This window comes from Pristis pectinata, chromosome 1 (assembly GCF_009764475.1).
Source record: "Pristis pectinata isolate sPriPec2 chromosome 1, sPriPec2.1.pri, whole genome shotgun sequence".
Taxonomy (NCBI): Eukaryota; Metazoa; Chordata; class Chondrichthyes; order Rhinopristiformes; family Pristidae; genus Pristis; species Pristis pectinata.
The window spans coordinates 57,184,955-57,190,954 of record NC_067405.1 but is presented as its reverse complement, the minus strand read 5'-3'; the positions used below and the strand labels follow the sequence as shown (position 1 = coordinate 57,190,954).

At 44.4% G+C, this 6,000-nt stretch overlaps 1 protein-coding gene and 1 long non-coding RNA gene across 4 annotated transcripts in view; one reads left to right on the top strand and one right to left on the bottom strand.

The window, feature by feature from the left end:
* The window catches only part of slc39a10 (solute carrier family 39 member 10), a 67,959-nt gene extending 65,612 nt beyond the window's left edge, over positions 1-2,347 (bottom strand). Inside the window, exons 1-2 of one of the 3 annotated variants that reach the window (XM_052011125.1) lie at positions 2,212-2,229; positions 1-32 (exon numbers count right to left, since the gene is read on the bottom strand). The exon at positions 1-32 is cut by the window's left edge and continues 60 nt beyond it. The gene's annotated coding sequence lies outside the window, so the exon portion shown is untranslated. Of the gene's footprint in view, positions 33-2,211 lie in introns of all 3 variants that reach the window. The other 2 variants (XM_052011142.1, XM_052011116.1) reach the window with 2 other exon arrangements.
* A 32-nt stretch (positions 2,348-2,379) lies between these two features.
* Positions 2,380-6,000, top strand: part of LOC127567893 (uncharacterized) — a 46,799-nt gene continuing 43,178 nt past the window's right edge. The window contains exon 1 of the long non-coding RNA XR_007955956.1: positions 2,380-2,436. This is a non-coding gene — a long non-coding RNA (uncharacterized LOC127567893). The remainder of the gene's footprint in view (positions 2,437-6,000) is intronic.

Here is a 6,000-nt window from a genome sequence, read left to right as displayed (position 1 = left end):
GTAGACAGAAAGTGTTTTCACTTGGAGGGCATCTGAAATTAGGAGACAAATACAAAAGTTATAATTCAATTGGCAATTGAAGAGCTTATGCACCAACAAACTCAAGAATGTGGAACTTGCTACTAGCAGTAATAGAAATGAATGGCATTGACACATTTAAGACAAAGCTGGATAAGCACAAGTGAGAAAGGAACAAGAATACTGATAGGATTAGAAGCAGCGATGGTGGATTTAGCAGGGTGGGAAGGTCATGGTGGGAAAGCAGCTTGTGTGAAACATTAACAAACAGTTGAGTCACATTTCCAATTTCTATGCAGTAGACTATATAATAACTTTACATTTTAACAACTGGGTCATAGAACATTTATTGGATCGGTACCTTGTACTGATCTCAGCAGGTTGAATTCACGGGATATACAAATGGCCAATACTAAAATCCAAGCTGCAGATGGTGTTACGTCTCTGACTTCATGCACTTGTCTGCCAGATCAGAACTCAAATGCAAATATTGGTACAATGCAGCCCAAAAATTTAAAAGAAACTGAATTTCTTACTTCATTCTTCAAATTGCCAGTTGGCTTACAATGATGTATGGAAATACTAGGATTCAGACAGGTCAGTACTAACCAGATGGCACTATCGGTTATGTGCTCAGCTGTGCCCAGAATACAAATTCAGACAGTCATATTCCCAACACTACCACCACTGTCCACCAAGCAAGAGGATCAAGGTTATGATTTATTTTGCCCATACTTCTCAGATGGATTGTACCTCAGCCCCATCAGATCAACTGTTTATCCTGTATCCTGTTTATCCAAGTACTCCCAAGTATCATCCTCAAGTAAGATGAACAAATGTGATAGACCAATAAAAATTGGTATTTGAGGTATTAATTTCAAAACTGCATATTCAACTACATCAAGCAGCAGCATCAAAAGAAAATTTTAAATCCTGAAACATGGTCACATACAAAATGTTTATCATTTCCACCTTTTTATTTGGGTTACTAAGATAACTAATATGTAACAGATTAAGCATTTGAGAAACTTATGCCACAGCAAAATTTGGCCAACCCTGAAAGGGCGCTCAAGTGAAAGTACCCACATGGGAACGTCATTCAACCTGCAACAGACAAACCATTATGGAATATCAAAATTCAAGCTGCAGTTGAGAACAGCAGCAATTTGAAATTTTAACATGCAATTGCTACATAAACCTGTAATAATACTCTGTATACCTTTAGTATGAAAATACCCATTAACAAACCATTGGAATAATGACTTTAATTCTAAAAACTTTTTAAAACCGATGTAACAAATTGCGTTAGTCAGCAATTCGGAAACAATGATATTACATTTCCAGAAGCTATCAGCTGAAGCTCTCCTTGTTCAGCTTCAAGGCGGCATTTCAACAACTATAATACCACACCTTGATCGCTATTTCTCCCAATTTGCGGTTTAACTGCTAGATATTTTAATCCTGATTTTCCACAATGGGGGGGGGGGGGGGTGGAAGAAGAAACTTGAAACTCTCGCTTGAAAATAATCGAGACCCGCCGTGTATGGGCTAATGCTAAAAAATGCGCCAAACTGCGGATGGAAAATTGCAGCGAAAGGAGAAAGCAAAATCATCCCCAACCCTCTGGTCTAAAGGCGGGGGGGGGAAGAAGGGAAAGAAAGGAGGAACGGGCAGGCAGCCCCCCGAGTGGCTGCACCCTCTACCCTAGGGCAAGAGAATAAACCAGGGACCCCCCCACACCCCTTCCCCCAATTCACTGACCGCCCAACCCAGGACCACTCCTCGCCTAACGCGGGCAGAATAATCATCCTCCTGATTTGCAGCATCAAGAGGCGGATTAGTTCGCTTAAAAGAATTTTTTTATATGGGGGGGGGTATGTTTCAAATACAAATAACGGCACATCAATCATAACGCCGCATCGCAGTGAAGCCATGCAAGACCCATCTCACGACCTTTCTTTCTCTCCTTCTGCAACCCCCCCCCCCCCCCCGTCCTTCTTCCTGCCTTTTGCACACACGCGAGTTTTTTTTTCCCCCTTCATAAAAAAATGATAGAAATCGACCCCGCGAACAAGAGCGGCGGGCAGCTGCCTGGCACTGACGGCCGGGAGCCACAACGCGGGAGAGACACAGCGCAGCCACGGCGCCCAACAACTCGGTTGTGCGAAGCAAAACAAATGGGTGTTTAAATACCTCACTCGAGTGCCGTGTGCATCCTCTCCGCTCGGTACCAACAGAAGGAGCACGAGGCGGGCCCGTCCGGCCAGGCAGGGCCGCACCGCCTTCGGGGCTGCGCGCGCAGCCTATTGCCGCGCCACGCAGCGGGCGCGCGCCCGGACCCGCCCGCCATCTTTTGTGTTTGAAAATATAACGGCCGGTGGCGCCGATCTCCGGGCTCCCATTACCGACGCTCACATGGTACCGTGGCGTGCGCGTTTTCTTTTCTCCTCTCGTTTCCCCCCCTTTCCCTCCGTGGTTATTTATCCCGCTCGGGCCCGATGATGTTGGCGGATGTTTTGCGGGTCTCGGTGGTGCAGAAATGGCGGCGGTGGCGGCTGCTGCTGCGTGGGCTGGAGGTGGTCCAGAATGTTCTGCGGCGGCCGGCCCGGGGCTCGGTCAGTGCCGAGCCGGAGTGGGGACCCGGGCAGCAGCGACCCGCCCGCCTGCATGCCTGCCTGGGGAAATATCGGCAGCCCCCATCTCTGCAAAGTTCTCCGAATTGACGGGAGCCACGCTCGCTGGGGCCCAGCCCCAGCGACCATCTTGTCAGTAAATGGTTGAAACTAGGCAGACAAAACAAAAACAAGTGCAGATGCTGGAAACAGTCGGCAGGTCGGGCAGTATCAGTGGAGAGGGGAAATACTCTCAATGTTTCTGGTCCTAGATTATTTGTCAGAACCAGCAGTTTGTCCCAACTTGTAAAGTTAACTGTTTGCCAAAGGATTTGTAATTTTCATAGAGTTATGGAGCTCAGAAACAGGACCTTCGGCCTATGCTGACCAAGATGCCCGTCTAAGCTCGTCCGGTTTGCCTGCGTTTGGCCCATATCCTTTTAAGCCTTTCCTGTCCATGTGCCTGTCCCAAGTGCCTTTTAAATGTTAATATACCTGCCTCAACCAGTTCCTCTGGCAGCTCATTCCATCTCTTGACCACCCTCTGAGTGGAAAAAGTTGCCCCTCAGGTTCCTATTAAATCTCTCCCCTCTTACCTTAAATTTATGCCCCCTAGTTCTTGATTCCCCAACCCTGGGAAAAAGACTGTGTGTATTCATCCTATCTATGCACCTCATGATTTTATACATCTGATAATATCACCCCTCATTCTCCTACAATCCAATTAAAAAAACATCCCAACCTGCTCAACCTCTCTCCATAACTCAGTTCCCCCAAGACCTGGCAACATCCTCATAAATCTGCTCTGCATTCTTTCCAGCTTAATGGCATCCTTCCTAAAGCGGAGTGAACAAAACTGAACAGGATATTCCAAATGTGGCCTCACCAATCTCTTGTACAACTGCAATATAACATCCCAACTTCTATACTCAATGCCCTGATTAATGAATGCCACTGTGCCAAAAGCCACCTTCACCACCCGGTCTACCTGTAACACCAGTTTCAGGGAACCATGTACTTGTACTCATAAGTCCTTCTGTTCTACAACAGTCCCCAGGGCCCTACCATTCACTGAATAATGCTGCATGATGTACTTGAATATATAGTGTACCTCAGATGTTGCCTGACCTGCTGATTGTTTCCAGCATTTTCTGTTCTTGTGTAAGTGAATGTTTGCTTGGTGCAAGCATTGAAAGTAATTTTCCCTTTCACTTTTGCAAGGGATCTACATTGATCCGTTTCTTTTGTCAATTACCCTGCCCACAGTGGTTAATAGCATGCGTTCTCTTTGTATAGCCCCCATTTCATCAAATAAAAGTGTTAGGAAAAGAGCACATTTAATAGAAAATTAAACTTTAAAACAATGGAAATGTATAAATAAAAAGCATTGCAAATTGTGAACACCTGCCAGTGCAGCAACCCCCAATAAAAGAAATTCAGGGGAACGCTTTATAGCGCCAGTGACCCGGGTTCAATTCTGGATGCTTTCTGTAAGGAGTTTGTACGTTCTCCCCGTGTCTGTCTGGGTTTCCTCTGGGTGCTCCGGTTTCCTCCCACATTCCAAAAGGTTAGGAAGTTGTGGGCATGCTATGTTGGCGCCGGAAGTGTGGTGACGCTTGTGGGCTGCCCCCCAGAACACTCCATGCAAAAGATGCATTTCACTGTGTGTTTCGATATACATGTGACTAATAAAGATATCATACTTACCAATTTTATAGATACACCATAGAAAGCATCCTATCCAAATGCAACACAGCTTGGAATGGCAACTGCTCTGCTCAAATCCACAGGAAACAACATAGCTCAGCACATCACACAAACCAGACTCCATTGACTGTCTACACATCTCACTGCCCCAGGAAAGCAGCCAAAGTTATCAAGGACCCCTCCCACCCCAGTCATTCTCTCTTCTCCCCTCTCTCGTTGGGCAGAAGATACAAAACCTTGAAAACACATACCACCAGTCTCAGCCAGTTTCTCTGCCGCTGTAATCAGACTCTTGAAAGGACCTCTCATTGCTAACGATGAATTCTCCATCTCTCAATCTACCTTGTCAAGGCCCTTGCACTTTATTTGTTTACCTGCACTTTTCTCTATAGTTGCTACACTATATTCTGCAATCTGTTTTATTTTTACTACCTCAATGTGCTTATGTATGGCACGATCTGCCTGGATCACATGCAAATAAAAAGTTTTCGCTGTATCTCAGTACACGTGACGACAATAAACCAATTCCAATAATAAACCAATTCTAATTCCAATATTCTTGGAGCAACAATTTGCTAGTGGAATTCAATGGGTCAATCAGCATCTGTGGGGGTAAAGGACTTGTTGGCTTTTTGAGTTGAAACTGCATCATGAGTCATGATGCAGGGTTTTGACCCAAATGTTGACAACTTCTTCCCCCCAGATGCTGCTTCACCCATGGGTTCCTCCAGCAGATTGATAGTTGCTCTAGATTCCGGCATATGCAGTCTCCTGTGTCCCCAATATTCTTGGAGATCTTCAGGAGTACTGATGAACACTGCACGCTTATTAAGTGCCATTTCAATGTACAAGGCCACAGGTGAGCCACTGGTATGTTTAACTATCAGACAATATAGGAATTAGTTTTCTGTTTGGTTTCAGATTCCAGGGAGCTAAATGATTCTCAAAATCTCTGGCCAATTTGGCCACCCTTCACGTTGTGATATTTGCCTTAGACTTAATATGAATAAAAGCACACTGGCTAGAATTTCTGACATAATACACATTCGTAATTGCCAAAAAAAAATGATGAGTATCAATGTTAGCTCAGCTGGTAGCTCTATTGGTTTTGAGTTAAACAATGGAGGTTATGGATTCATGTTCTGTGTAAGTGACTTGGTCACAAAAATCAAGTTTGATTCTCCAATGCAAAACTGCAGGAATGTTGCAGCATTGGAATTGCTGTCATGGACATGATACGTCTCTCAATTGGTCATAAAAGATTTTCATGAACGAAGAAGGAAATTCATCCACCATTTCCCTTACACCACAACTCCAGAGTTGACATTCTCCCCAGAGGTGCTGCTTGACTTGCTCTATGTTTCCAGCATTATTTTCTATATCACTAAAAAGTACTGATAATCTGGTCATTATCATATTGCTCTTTGTAGGAGTTGTACAAATTTGCTAGCATTCCTGCAGTGTACCAGTAATTGCATTTTCAAAAGTATATTGGTTACAAAAACTGGGATAGATAATATGTAGTGAGCCTTTCTCTTCACTTACTATTCCACGAAAGCCTTGTATTCAAACTATGACTTTTCAAAGATATGGTAATATTAGATTGTGGTGTCTGTTAGCAAACATAACCACTGCACAGTATATGCCAATACTGTAGAAGTCA